The sequence below is a fragment of the Vulpes lagopus genome, chromosome X, assembly GCF_018345385.1.
Source record: "Vulpes lagopus strain Blue_001 chromosome X, ASM1834538v1, whole genome shotgun sequence".
Lineage (NCBI taxonomy): Eukaryota > Metazoa > Chordata > Mammalia > Carnivora > Canidae > Vulpes > Vulpes lagopus.
The window spans coordinates 15,194,266-15,209,352 of record NC_054848.1 but is presented as its reverse complement, the minus strand read 5'-3'; the positions used below and the strand labels follow the sequence as shown (position 1 = coordinate 15,209,352).

Genomic DNA, 15,087 nt, shown 5'->3' with positions numbered 1-15,087 from the left:
AAATCATCTCAGTATAGATTTAGACAACAATATTTTTTTAGTGCTCTCTGGAATGTGCATTCCTGATTAGGTGTTTCAAATGCTAACCAATCACCTTGAGGGATTACAGTTCATTTCTGCATCTCACTGTTTATACCATATAGACAACAGTAGGCATGCTTCATCCAATCACTACTTTTTGGGTACAAGTTGCCCCTAGGAAGCCCCCATTCTCTTCTAAAACTCCAGAGGCAAGCTCTGTCCCTGCAGCGGGCAGGGTCTGCCTTGGTCCAGGGGTGCTGGGTGGGTGGGTCAGTCTAATTCTGGGATTCAGCATTGGGAAGCCCACTTGTTGGCAGGTGTAAGCCACATTCTCCAATATTCATTGTACCAGGGATAAAGTTAATATTTTGGTCTCTAACTGCCAACTTCTTTGTCTTATTTTATAAGTAATTCAGATCTCAAGCTGGGGAGAGTTCTCTATTGGGCCCTTTCAAACACTCCAACTTCAAACTGACACACTCTTGGCCCCGTCTGAGAAGCCTTTCATGAATCCTACAGGTAGACCTATGAACTCTTACCTATTGACTTTCTTCACCTCCACTCTACTTGAAAAAGCAGGTCCTGACTGCATCTCTGTATCCTCAGCATCTGACATACAACCTGGTACACGGTAGGTACTCAGTGAATGTTTGTTTAATGAATGAGTCATTGTTAGCAGGACATGCTCTTCAAAGGGCTTTTTAAGAGGATTGGTCAATGGCTGTGACCTCATTAACAACCTGCTTGAAATAACTGAGATAGCTAACCTCAGATGATTCAGGCAAACACAAAGAATTTCCTAGAAACAATGTCTTTAACAACTTTAAGCTTTGTTGATTTGATGTTTGTTTTTATATTTGTCTTTTCCATTATTCGTTGAGTAGCAACTCTATATATTTTTTCACCTGCGAAAGGTAGATACTGGCATGTGAACTTAACCATTTATTCCACTATGCCTGGGGCCTAGGCCAGGATGAGGCAAGTGAGGCACTCTTGACAGGAGGAAAATTTAAGGAGAGGAGGAGACACCAAAAAAATTCAATAATAAAAAAATATATAATAATTTAATGCAATAATTTTAAGAAATCAAAATTAATGCAAGAAATCCATGATTATTAAAATCTCATATTTAATGAAGGTCTGGCATTTACTAGGTAAGCACTGTGGGAACATAGCAGCCTTTTCTTTCAAAGGGCTCACAGCTTCATTTGGAAAAACAAGAGAATAAGCAGAAATTAATTTAGACAGTGTGAAAGTGTTGGGACAGAGCTACGCAATGAAGGCAATGATATCAGATGAGATCATATGTACAAAAATCTCAGCATCTCATCCCAAGCTGGATGCCCTGGGTTCAAGCCCTGCCTCTGCCAATTATAACTGCTCGTGTAATCTTGCACAACTTATCCTCGAACTTCTCTGTACTTTCCTTTCCTCCTTTGTAAAAGTGGGAATCATAATTATATCTACTTCACAGGGTTGTGGGGACAAGATGAGCTAGGACATATCGAGTCCTGAGAATAGAACCCAGGATGTGATGAAAAGTCAAATGTGCTAGCTATAACTAGGCCAGGCTCATTTTTGCAGCAAAGAAGTTGTAACAGATGAAAATTACAGCAATTCTAGGCAAGCTGGTAGGAATTACGGTGATTTCTGTCTTTCTCTGACTTGTCACTTACTGTCCCAAACCATTTTTCCCTAGTTCCAGTTGAGCAGGATAAGCTCTTTCATCTTTGGCTGTTCTTTCAAACTCAGTAGACTGTGACTGGATCATTTAGAAAGTTAATGGACAACTCCTGGCTCATGTACAAATGTACAAATCCTCATAATTTTTTTCCTTGAGCCTTTGATACAAAGAACAACAAGTGGACACTATAATATTTCCCCTTAGAATGTATAAAGAGTGTTTTATTTACATTGCCTCAGAAGGAGACTGATATGAGCCCTCTGAGGTGGGTACAAGTGACCTTCTAGCACCTTACAAGATCCTGTGAACAGGAGCACACCATGAAGCCGGGAAGAACACTTTTAGTTTTTATTAGACTGAAGAAGTATCAGAAGATAATTTGCTTTTACAGCTTATCAAGACTCCACCACCTAAGTTTGGGTCAACTGGATGTTCTGAGGGGGTCTATTTCTGCTTCCCAAATTTATTACTATAAACTTGTCTACTCATGTTGTAAAAAGGTCCCACCGTGTAAAAAGTACTTCTGTTTTCCCAATTATCTAGAAATCTAAATATGGACTGAGCAATAGATAATATTTATGAATTATTTGTTTTGTTAACCGTGATAAAAAGCATTGTGGCTATAGAAGAAAAATCTTTTCCTTCTTTCCTTCCTTCCATTCTTTTGAGATACACACTTAAGTGAAAGGATATGAGATTTGCTTTAGAGAAAACTTGGTGGGAAAAAAAACGAGGATGTGAAGTACCTGATAGAACAAGAATAGCAAGGTATTGGTTGTTGAACCTGGGTTAAGTCCAAAACGATCACTTGTAGTCTCCACTTGTATGTGGTTTTGGAAATTTCCCAATAAAAAAGCAATTTTTTCTGTTTTTAGGCACTGGTTTTCAATCTTGCCTTGGTCCACTGGGTAATCCCTTCCTCAAGGGTGTAAGGTGGTTTCTCTACCCATACCACTGTGCCAGTGTGGATGACAGGTGTGGCTAAATAAAGACCCCTTAGCTCTGGGAGCAGCCAGCAGGACCTAAGGTGGGAGTAGGGGGAAGAGGCTCTCAGGCCAGAATTCCCGGCTGGTAACCTACAGCCCTGAAGAGTCTCATCTATCTACCCTTGCATGCCAGTTCAGATAATCACCATTGTCTTTGAGAGCCAAGTGGAGAAAAAAACACTGGTTCCAGATTGTTCCCATTAAGATATAAATATCTCCTGGGAGGGATTAACTCAGCAAGCTATTATAAACACTTAACACCTCAGGTGTTTCAGCAATCAGCTCTGGGGACTGACAGCTCAGTGACACCTTCCTCGGAAAATGGGTGAGTTTTAGACCTGGGCTGAGACTAGGGGGGGATAAATCCTGGGGGAAGCCAGAAGGCTGGTTTCTGGGCTCCAGAATGAGTAGGCCTGAGGGGAAGATGCTGAGAAGTTAGAGCGTGGTGGTGGTGGTAGGTGGGATCGTGGACAGGAGTGTCCCTGGGAACCCCAAAAGGAAAAGCCTCTGATCCCCCTCAGAAGGAATCTTCTTCTAGTCTGCTACATGGCTGTGTGGTGTAATAGTTCCACACGCAGAAGTAATTTGTTGAAAACCTTCCCAGGGCTTCTTTATGTATGCCTGAAAATTAACCAAGTTGTTAAAGAACTGTGATCAGGGGAATTATTATTTTGAATCAAATTCCCCAAAGTGAATCTTTACCCCTTTGTCTTAATGTGGGTCTCCTCAGAAGCAGAAACTAAGACCCATGGGTGGGAGGCACACCAGCCCTGATCTCCTTTAGAGATTTTTTTTAATATAAGAAAGGAAAAACACTTCAAGCTTGTAAGCCCCAGTTGTTTCTTATTTCAGTAATTCATTACTGAACTGGATCCTAACTGAATCAGAATTCTACCAAGAATGGGAAGATCCTGGGGTTAAGTCCAACTCTAAGGTTGCACCAAACACTTTGAAGTGAGCCAGGGAAGCTGAGGTTTTTCTAAGCCAGAGGGACACGAACAAAGTCCACAAAGTCTCAGGAATTGGAATGAGCCCAAAAGGAGCAAATGGAAGGTTAAGGGAAAAATCCAGGAGTCCCTTCTATACCTTGCTTTGTCAAGCACAATGCATGAAGGTAGTTTGCCTTAAAGGTGGAGAGGGTAGGAAAGAGATTAGAAGTTAGGATTGTGGGGCACCTGGGTGGCTCAGTGGTTGAGCTCAGGTCGTGATCCCAGGGCCCTGGGATCGAGTCCCACATCAGGCTCCCCATAGGGAGCCTGCTTCTCCCTCTGCCTCTATGTCTCTCATAAATAAATAAAATCTTTAGAAAAAAAAAAAGAAGTTAGGTTTGTAAAGACTTTGTGACCGATTAGGCATCAGAGGTGAGGAGGAGAATGAAGGAAGGATGATCCTAGATCTCTGGCTTGGCAACCCAAATAGATAATACGCCATTTTGAGAGAGAGCACTCAGGGAGGAGAGGAATTTAGAGAGAAGATAAGGTTTGGAGAGGTAAGTTTTGGACCTGTTGGGTTAAGGTGCTCAGGAGACCCAAGTGGAGACATTCATTAAGCTGTTGGGTCTAGAATCCACCAAAAAGAGCAGGACTAGCAATATCAATCCAGATTTGTCCATCTGGGATTTGGTGGCTGGCATGTGTTGAGGTTGATGAGAAGATTGTGTGGGATGAGAAGACAACAGTTGACAGATAACCAATATCTAAGTATAGGAAAAAGACGAGAAGAAGAATGGGGAGTGGCAAGAGAAGAGGACAGGAAACAAGTGGGGTGGTATGTTCCAGTATCCAAGCGAAGGAAGAATTTCAAAAAGAGTCACAAGTTGGGACGCCTGAGTGGCTCAGCGTTTGAGCATCTGCCTTTGGCTCAGGGCGTGATCCTGTGGTCACGGGATCAAGTCCCGCAGCAGAACTTCCAACTGCCAGACCCTGCGTCTCTTTGCTTCTGGACTTTCTCTGGCTTCCAAAGTCTGCTTTGCTCACGGACGGTAGGCTGGGAGTGCCGGGAGGTGCATCGTTAAGGTGCATCGTTCCCCCTCAAGCACCTTTCCACCAACAATTTGACAGAAGTTGGTATATAGCTACCCCAGCTCCCTTGCCCCTTAGGTGACATAACTCTGAGATGCATGTCCTATGCCATTTCCCAGAGTTCCCCAGAGCAGGATTAAGCTCTGGTTGCTCATAGCACTAACTTGTGTGACAACACACACTCTGGTGACTTCCTTCCCTTAGGTTTTCACTTCTTCACTCCTTTGCCTCTATTTCCTGGGCTCACCTCCCAAATAAACTACTTACGCTCGAATTCTTGTCTCTGGTTCTGCTTCTAGGGGAACCCAAACTAAGATATCTAGAAAGATAAGGCCTGAGAAACATCCACTGGCTCCGATAGTCCAGTCCCGTTCAATTGGTGATTTGGGTGAAGAGATTGCAAAGGAATAGAGCAGCAGATGCCTCATTTCAGGGAGATAAGGAATGAATAGGAGAGGAATGGTGAAGAAGGCATGCCGGAAGCAAAGTTACCAACAGAAGATGCATAGTCATGACATCACATTTCAGTTCAATATGATTTCATCCCCCTTCCCAACAGTACCCTAGTAGTTTGGGGGCTGACCTTTCTCCCACTCTGCCTTGTCTTGGAGAGAGCTGGTGTCTGCCTGCCCCAGTGGAAATTAACAGGCCAGCTCCCTCACCCTGATGGAGACTGTGACCTAGGCTAGATCATGGGATGCCCTCACCTGGGTCTTTGAAACCTGAGTGATAGAAGAATTTGAAGACTGATGAGGACCACTCAGTGCTAACCAGGCTTTTCCAAACCTTCTTTTGGTCTCCCAAATCCTTAACAAATTAACTTTTGCTCAAGATTGCCAGAGGCAGTCTCCGCAGCCAAGAATCCTGATTAATAAAAGAGGGCTATAACTAAAGATTTTGCAGAATGAAAGCAATTTGTTTCTACTCAGATTTTTTCCGTTTTTATGATTTATAATCTAAAGATAGTTTTATTGTACTTTCGTGTTTTTCTCTTTTTTTCCCCAGTTTGCTGACATATGATTGACACATAACATTGTGTGAGTTTAAGATGTACAATGTGATCACTTAATACATGCATATATTGTGAAATAATTACAATAAGGTTAGCTAACACATCCATAACCTCTCAGAATTACCTTTTGTGGTATGTGTGGGGGTGGGTGGGTGTGTGGGGTGAACATTTAAGATTTACTCAAGTATATAATACAGTATTGGCTTTTTTAAAAAGATTATTTATTTATTATTTATTTATTTATTTATTTAAAGATTATTATTTATTATTATTTATTTATTATTTATTATTATTTATTCAACAGAACTTATTCATCTTATAGCTGGAAATTTATACCCCTTGACCAACATCTTCCCATTTCTCTTACCCGCCATAGCCTCTGGCAACTACCATGCTACTCTGTTTCTATGATTTCAGCTTTTTTAGATTCCACATGTAAAATCATACAGTATTTGTCTTTCGCTGTCTGATATATTTCATTTACATAATGCCCTCAAGGTCCATCCATGTTGTCAGAAATGGTAGTATTTCCTTCCTTTTTATGGCTGAATAATATTATATACATATACATATATATCTGTGTGTGTGTGTGTGTATGTATATATATATATATATATATATCATATTTTCTTTATCCATTCATTATCCATCAGTGGACACCTAGGTTGTTTCCATTACTTGGTTATTGTTAACAATTTCGCACAAACATGGGGTGCAGATATCTCTTTGAGATAGTGATTTCATTTCCTTTGGATATATACCCAAAAGTGGAATTGCTGGTAGTTCTATTTTAATTTTTTTGAGGATCCTCCATTTTGTTTGCCATAGTGACTCTACCGATTTATATTCCTACAAATATTGCAAGAAGGTTCCCTCTTCTTCACATCCTGCAAACACTGTTCTCTCTGGTCTTTTAGATAATAGTCATTCTGACAGGTGTGAGGTGATATTTCACTGTGGCTTTGATTTGCATTTCCCTGATGGTTTGTGATGCTGAGCACTTTCTCATGGACCTGAGAACCATTTGTATGTCTTCTTTGGGAAAATGTCTATTTGGGTACTTGGCCCATTTTTAAATCAGAATATTTGTTTTTTATGCGATTGAGTTGCATGACCTCCTTATATATTTTGGATATTGACCCCTTATCAAATAATGTTTTGCAAATGTTTTCTCCCATTCCATAAGTTGCTTTATCATTTTGTTGTTTATTTCTTTTGTTGTGTAGAAGCCTTGTAGTTTGATGTAGTCCCACTTGTTTATTTTTGTTATTGTTGCTTGTGCTTTTGGTGTTCTATCCAAAAAATTCATTGCTAAGGCCAATGTCAAGGAGCTATTCCCCCATGTTTTCTTCTAGGAGTTTTATGGTTTCAGGTCTTACATTTAAGTCTTTAAAGCATCTAAGTTAATTTTTATGTATGGTATAAGATAGGCATACAATATAAATTTTTGCATGTGAATATCCAGTTTTCCCAACTCCATTTATTGAAGAGACTATTCAGATTTTTTTCTGATTATATAAGAAACCTGTGCTCAGTGTAGAAAGTTGGCAAAGTACAGAAAAGTATTCTGAAACAGAAAAAACCCAACAGCCTCTAATCCCATTACTCAAAGGCAAACACTATTAATTTAGTTGAGGCAATACCACATATGCAATTGAGTATCCAGTTTATAGAGTATGACATACCTTTTTTTAACTTAACATTATACCATACATTATCTTTATTTTAACAATAATTTCTCAAATATAACTTTGATGATTCAGAATGCTTGGCCTTATGGATATACCACACTTTTCTAAAAATTTTCCACCATCTCTGAGCACAATGGGGGACTCCTTATAGTCCTAGCTACTCAGGAGGCTGAGGCAAGAGGAAATCCCAAGCCCAGGAGCTCTGGGATGCTGTGAACTACGCCCATAGGTGTACTACTGCATTAATTTCGGCATCAATATGGTGACCTCCCCCCAGGGAGCGGGGGACCAGCCCAAGTCACAAATGGAGCAAGTCAAAACTTCTGTGCTGATCAGTAGTGAGATCGCCCCTGTGAATAGCCACTGCACTCCAGCTTGGACAATAGTAAGACCTTGTCTCTAAGAAGTGAAATGAAATGAAATAAAATGAGATGAAATGAAATGAAATGCAATGCAATAAATTTCCACCATCATTTAATATTCTGGCTCTCTCAAAATTATACCAACTATAGGAATTTTTTTCTGAAAAATCTTCGTTCATAAATCTTGTCTTGGGCAGCTCTGATTCTGTCCATAGGCATGATTCCCAGAGGTGGAGTTATTGTTTTAAAAAGAATGAACTTTTTAAAAAAAAATATGGAATGCCTCACGGATTTGTGTGTCATCTTTGTGCAGGAGCCGTGCTAATCTTCTCCGTATCATTTCAGTTTCAGTATATGCTCTGCCTAAGCGAGCACAGGAGTGAATATTAAAAGTACAGGAGGTCTTGTGCTGGAATCACGTCCAGTTAACAAGATCCCAATTTATATTTCCTCCAGTGCTTTCGATAGGATTTTTTAAATGACTAATGCCAGGGGCACCTGGCTGGATCAGTCATAATAGCATGCTACTCTCAATCTCAGGGTGGTGAGTTCAAGCCCCACAGTGGGTGTGGAGACTACTGAAATAAATAAAACTAAAAATAAATAAATAACATAGTTAATGTGGAAAAACAAGTAATCTCATTGAGCATCTAATTTCTTTGATTTAGATTGACTGAGTCAGTCTTTTTTTTTTGAATTGCCTATCTTTAATATTTTTCTTAGAGATTTGCATAAACTTTTTATTTTATTTATTTTTAATTTTTTAAAAAGATTTTATTTATTTATTCATGAGAGACACAGAGAAGAGAGAGGCAGAGACACAGGCAGAGGGAGAAGCAGACTCCATGCAAGGAGCCCGACGTGGGACTTGATCTTGGGTCTCCAGGATCACGCCCTGGGCTGAAGGCAGCGCTAAACCATTGAACCACCCAGGGATGCCCATGCATAAACTTTTTATATATGAAAAAAATTAACTCCATGTTACATCTGTGGAAAATATTTTTCTGTTAGTTATGTATCTTTTCAACTGACTGTGTTGCTTTTAGCAATTCAACCATTTTAAATGTTTATGTAGTGAAATCTGGTGAACTTTTTCCTTATAAAAGATCTTTGAGATATTTTTCATTGTTTTAAGCTTGTAAAGTTCTCCCTCATCCTAGTATTTGATAAATACTCATTTTGAGTATGAGTATTTATCTTGAGTCCTCTGTTTAGTGATATCACTGCTGATGCTTTCTTTTTGTTCACCTTTGATTGATATGTCTTTCTTTTTTTTCCCAAGATTTTATTTATTTATTCATGAGACACAGAGAGAGGGGCAGAGACACAGGCAGAGGGAGAAGCAGGTTCCATGCAGGGAGCCCCACGCAGGACTCGATCCTGGGTCTCTGGGATCACGCCCTGAGCTGAAGGCAAACGCTTAACTGCTGAGCCACCTAGGCATCCCTGATTGGCGTGTCTTGATTCACCCTTTTAATTTTAACCTTTCTGGGTGGTCATGTTCTAGGTTGTCCTGTTTAAGCAGCACATGATCATATTTTGTTTATTTTTAGCCCGACATGAACATCTTTGTATTACAGAGCTTAAACCATTTATAATCAGTGTAAGAAACGATGTGTTTGTTCTTATTTCTGGAATCTTTTTCATACCCTCTTTTTAGGCTTCTTTGCTATTTTCTACATTGTCTTGTCATTTGCTTTGTGATTCTGTTTTCTTTTCTTTAGTGGTAATTTGGAAAGTGGTTCTTAATTCTAGTAGTGATTACCTTTAAGTTCATTAAATGTAGCCCTGAACCTACATTTCCCTGGTGCTCAATAGGAAGAGCAAAATTACTTTCTTAGGTCATCCATTTAACAATGAAGTGAGTTTTATTTTTGTGTGTTTTGTTTTGCTTTTACTTCCCACAAATTCCTGTCATTACTAATGTCATCTGGGGTCATAAAACTCAGACAATTATTATGTTATATTTATTATATAAAGTTTCAAGATTTGGCTTTGATTTACTAAACATATTTACAACAATTATTTTCATTAAACTAAATATATATATTTTTAAATTTTATTTATTTGGGCAGCCCCGGTGGCTCAGTGGTTTAGCACAGCCTTCAGCCCAGGGCCTGATCCTGGAGACCTGGGATTGAGTCCCACATCGGGCTTCCTGCATGGAGCCTGCCTCTCCCTCTGCCTGTGTCCCTGCACCTTAAAAAAAATAATTTTTTAAAAAGATTTTATTTATTCACGAGAGACACAGAGAGAGGCGCAGGGACACAGGCAGAGGGAGAAGCAGGTGCCTCACAGGGAGCCCGCTGTGGGACTCAATCCCAGGACCCGGGATCATGACCTGAGCCAAAGGCAGAAAGACGCTCAACCACTGAGCCACCCAGGTGCCCCTCATTTAACTAAATATTTAATTGACTTCCACGTTTGCTGCCAACTTTTTATGGTGTTACAATTTTCTTTCCTAGAGCATGCAAATGAGAATCACCTGGAGTGCTTTTTGGTAAGTTCAGATTCCCTGGCTCTACATCCCACTCACACATCTAGTTCTATGTGTCTAGAACAGCCTTTGCACAACCCCCTCTGGCCTCAGCCCTACTCTACTGAAAATTGTAGTCTCTGAATGGCTACAGAGAGGATGTAGGAGAGAGCATTGGGAGGGTGAGGAAGGGCTTCAGGAAAGGGTTTCCTGAGAGTAGGAAACATGTCTGGTTTTCCAATCAGTCCAAGTGCTGCCATAGCTTCTCTTGACACCCCCTCCCATGTTCCCTATGTCTCCAATCTCCAGTTGAGAACTGCTGGTGTAACAGGATGGGAATGAGGGCTAGAAACTGGCTTCAAATCCTTGTTCTGGAATGCCCGGGTGGCTCAGTGGTTGAGCCTCTGCCTTCGGCTCAGGGTGTGATCCCAGAGTCCTGGGATCGAGTCCTGCCTTGGGCTCCCTGCATGGAGCCTGCTTCTCCCTCTGCCTGTGTCTCTGCCTCTCTCTCTCTCTCTCTCTCTCTCTCTCTCTCTGTGTGTGTGTGTGTGTCTTGTGAATAAATAAAATCTTTAAAAAAATCCTTGTTCTGCCACTTCCTTGGTCCACTCTTGAAGAAGTTAATCTGTGACCCTCAATTTTCTCATCTGTGAAAATGGCTAAGTCTTACTTTCTAGGTTGTAATCACGGATATTCTGTGAAGCACTTAGCATGGTGCTTGATGATAGCAAGCTCCTAATAAAAATCATTATACTTGCTGTTTTGTATTGATACATCTGTTGTTGTAGAGCTCCATTTTTATGCAGTTCTGATAATTACTTCCTTCCCTTAAAATAAGTAAAGATCCAATGATAATCCATACCCACCACATGTTAAAATCCATTTCTTTGGGCTACCTTGGTGGTGCAGTTGGTTAAGCATCTACCTTAGGATCAGGTCATGATCCCAGAGTCCTGGGATCCTGTCCTGCAGCATGCTCCCTGTTCAGTGGGGAGTCTGCTTCTCCCTCTGCCCCTTACCCCACTCATGTTCTCTCTCTCTCTCTAATAAATTTTAAAAACATTTTTTAAAAAATCCAGTTCCTCCAAAGCAACTTGCTCTCCAGTGTTTTTCCAAACCACAGCTGCCCTCAAGCCTTCTTCCCATCCTACCCCTTACTCATCAAAACTCTATAGTGGTGCTGTCCACTAGAACTTTGTGTCATGATGGAAATGTCCTGTAATATAGAAGATATAGCTCCCAAGCACTTGATATATAGTGAGTGAGACTAAAGAACTGGATTTTAAATTTTAATTCAGGGACGACTGGCTGGCTCACTGGTTGAGCATCTATCTGTCTTTGGCTCAGGGCATGATCCCGGGGTTCCGGGATGGAGTTCTGCATCGGGTTCCCTGGGAGGAACCTGCTTCTTCCTCTGCCTATGTCTCTGCCTCTCATGAATAAATAAATAAAATCTTTAAAAAAATAAATTTTAATTCATTGAAATTTAAGTAACCACATATGGCTATTGGCTACCATATTGGACAGTTTGACTCTATAGAGTTTCTTTTTTTCTTGAAAAGCCATTGTGGGGCACCTGGGTGGCTCAGTTGGTTGGGTGTCTGCCTTAGGCTCAGGTCATGATCCCTGAAGTTCTGGGAGTGAGTCCCCACATCGGGCTCCCTACTCAGTGGGAGTCTGCTTTTACTGATGCTCCTCACATCGCTTGTGCTTTCTCTCTCTCTCTCTCTCTCTCACTCTCTCTGTGTCTCTCAAATAAATAAAAAAAAAATCTTAAAAAAAAAAGAAAAAAGAAAAGCCATCATTAAACTAATGGTTCATCTTGCCATTAATGACGTTTTAGAAAGAAGAAATTCAGTGAAAAATTATAATTATGAAATTTGCACTTTAACATTAGATATAATTTTCTGTACTAAATTTCTAGCCTTTCATACATAGTTTTATTTTGTTATTTCCTTCAAAAATAAATGCAGAGTTATTCTACATCAATCCAATGAGGGTCAAAATTAAATAAAAGTTTTCCTGCTTAGGGACCCCTGGGTGGCTCAGCTGTTGAGCGCCTGCCTTCAACCCAGGGTGTGATCCTGGAGACCTGGAATTGAGTCCCGTGTTGGGCTCCCTGCATGGAGCCTCCTTCTCCTCTGCCTGTATCTCTGCCTCTCTCTCTGTGTGTCTCTAAAGGATAAATACATAAAATCTTTAAAAAAAAGTTTTCCTGCTTAGAGCATAGCATCTATCATTGCCTCAGTTATATTATGCTTGTGAGATTTTGTTTTTTAGTTTTGGTTTGAGCAGATTGACCAGAACATTTGGAGGAGGCTAAGTGCAGGGGGGATTCTGCTGATGACAGACCAGAATGAAAGAGAATTGGAATTTGGAAAGAGACAGAATATGGGGTCACATTAGGTCAGTTGCTTCCACATTTATTTTTACCATGATCCACAGAATGAAACACAGACTTAGGATGCACATATATACATATATAATGGAAATAAAGATTTCACAAGAGCAATACTTGCCTTTGCTACATGGAGTGTATTCAGATATTTCCTATTTCATTCTATCCTCTTCTGTGCTGTTCTGCCATATTTTATTCTCTTCTATTTTATTCTATTTAATCTTTCACATGCTGGTTGAGATTCACGAAATTGACTTCATAATCCACTACCGGGTTCCAACACGCCGCCTGGAAACACTGGATGAGAAGCTGTATGGAGCCATGTGGTTTGAGAGTTGGAGTGAAGAGAGGTGATGTGGGAGTGCTGGGCTTCAGACACAAACAACGATGGGGGTTGTATCAGTTATCAGCCAGTTCTCTGGCTGCCATAACAAAGTACCACAGACTGGGGGACTTGAACAATAGGAATTTATTTTCTCACAGTTCTGGAGGCTGAAAGTCCAAGATCAAGGTGCCAACAGGGTTATTTTCTGCCAAAGCCTCTCTCCTTGGCTTGCAGATGACTGCCATCTTGCTGCCCATTCAGAGTTGCCCGTCTGGTACCTCTTCCTCTTATAATGAATGATATCAGTCTTGGGGGAGTAGAGCCCCACTCTAATGGCATCATTTAAACTGAATCACCTCCTTAAAAACCTTAAATACAGTTTAATATGGTTACATTCTGAGGTACCAGTGGTTGGGACTCTAACATGAATTTTGGGAGGACACAATTCAGTGAACAGAGAGAGGGGAGGAAGGGGTGAGCCTCAGTGGTCTTCAAGGCAGAGTGTAATGGTGAGGCTGTGAGTGTCAGAGAAGGAGGGTGGCTCTTGCTGGTGGCACTCAGAGTTTTGGGGCCCCTCTCCTTTCCCACCCTTGGAGGTTGAGAGGCCCAAGGAGCAGTGTACTACTTACCCTTAGCTTATCAATATCAGGTCTCATTTTAACCTGGAAGTTTTTTGTTGTAGTGTTGTTTTAACATGATAGAGGCATGAAAGTATTTATGTGCTGGAGTAAGGAGCCTATGAGACTTTTTTTAAAAACTGCTTTTTGGGGGGTAGTTTTATGATTTTATTAACACAAATATGACATGCACATGAGCCGTCTATTCATTTTCTTCACCGTGCACCTGGCATTGGGATTGGTGACTCTGGTGGCCAGTTGCGCTGCTCTTTCCACAATGGCTTTTTTGCTTCTTGGAGGAGACACTATGAGCAATCTCTGCACAGTGGGATTTGTTGCCACCAGCAGCACTTCAAGCTCCTTGCCTTGTGAACTAGAAACTTCCAGAAGCCACTGGCAGCACAGGCTTTGTTTTCTTGTCACTCCCATAACCACTGTTGGGCATCAAGATCTGACATCAAGATCTGACCCTTGACTCTCCTGCACACCCCATTGTCAATGCCTCTGGGTTTCCACCAGTTGCACTTAATTTTGACACATTGGTCTTACTGGGGCCAGAAGAACTTCTTGGTCCTTTTTTTAATGATCTGGGGCTTCACCAGAGGTCTGAGGGCAGCCATGATGCTGAATAGGAGATGGCTGCCACCTCCACAGGCAGTGCCAAGGAAGACAAAAATTACTTTTCTTAGTTAGCTATTCAAGCTACAGCAAATGAAACAACTTGGGGATTGGGAGGTGAAGGGAAGCAAAAATTCAGGGAGGAGAAATCATACCATAAAACTAGAGATGCTGATTGGAGTGCCCCAAATCCTTTGGTTCTTATATATTTAACAAGTACCTGTGATACATGGTGTATCTTTATGTTTAGACAGAGAGGAAGAAGTGGATAAAATTAAAACTATGATTGCAATAATAGTTGAAGGAAAAATTATGCATTATTTTGACTTTGTGCAAAGCAACAATACAAAACTTAATACATGAGTGCTAATGGTTCTTAGACTAAAGAAGAAATGAGAGCATAAATATGTTAAAACAAATTGTTATATAGTGAAAAGGAGTTGGTTAGGTTCAAGTGGTAAATTCTGAATTTAGACTATAAATGTATGTGCTTGCTTATATTCATATCTAACTAAATCCTCAATTGCACTTGGCTTATTGATCAACTTTTGATTCAAGTGAGAACTGAAAGTTCTTTTGCAATTGGACAGGGAGCCTGTCTAGTCTCAATAAGCTATTTTTGAGAACATTTGAAGAACAGAACAGCATTTTCTTTGCAAACATTAATTTGCCACATCATACAAAATTATTCCCCTTGGACCACCTATATCAGAATGGTACCATCTCAGTTTTCCAGATACAGAACAGCTCAATTCTCTCCCTGAGGAAGTGTAAAAGTACCAGTGGCCCAAGCTGATGCCAAATTAAGCAGTCAACTGGTTCTCATCCAATACAGCTAAACCAGATGGGCTGCTTCAGAGACTTCCAGGCCAATTC

The 15,087-nt window shown here is 40.6% G+C and overlaps 1 non-coding gene across 1 annotated transcript; it reads right to left on the bottom strand.

Moving 5' to 3' along the window:
- Nucleotides 1-8,045: 8,045 nt before the first annotated feature.
- On the bottom strand, nt 8,046-8,150 carry LOC121483637. The gene has a single exon (XR_005985767.1). It is a non-coding gene; the product is annotated as a U6 spliceosomal RNA (small nuclear RNA).
- Nucleotides 8,151-15,087: the final 6,937 nt, after the last annotated feature.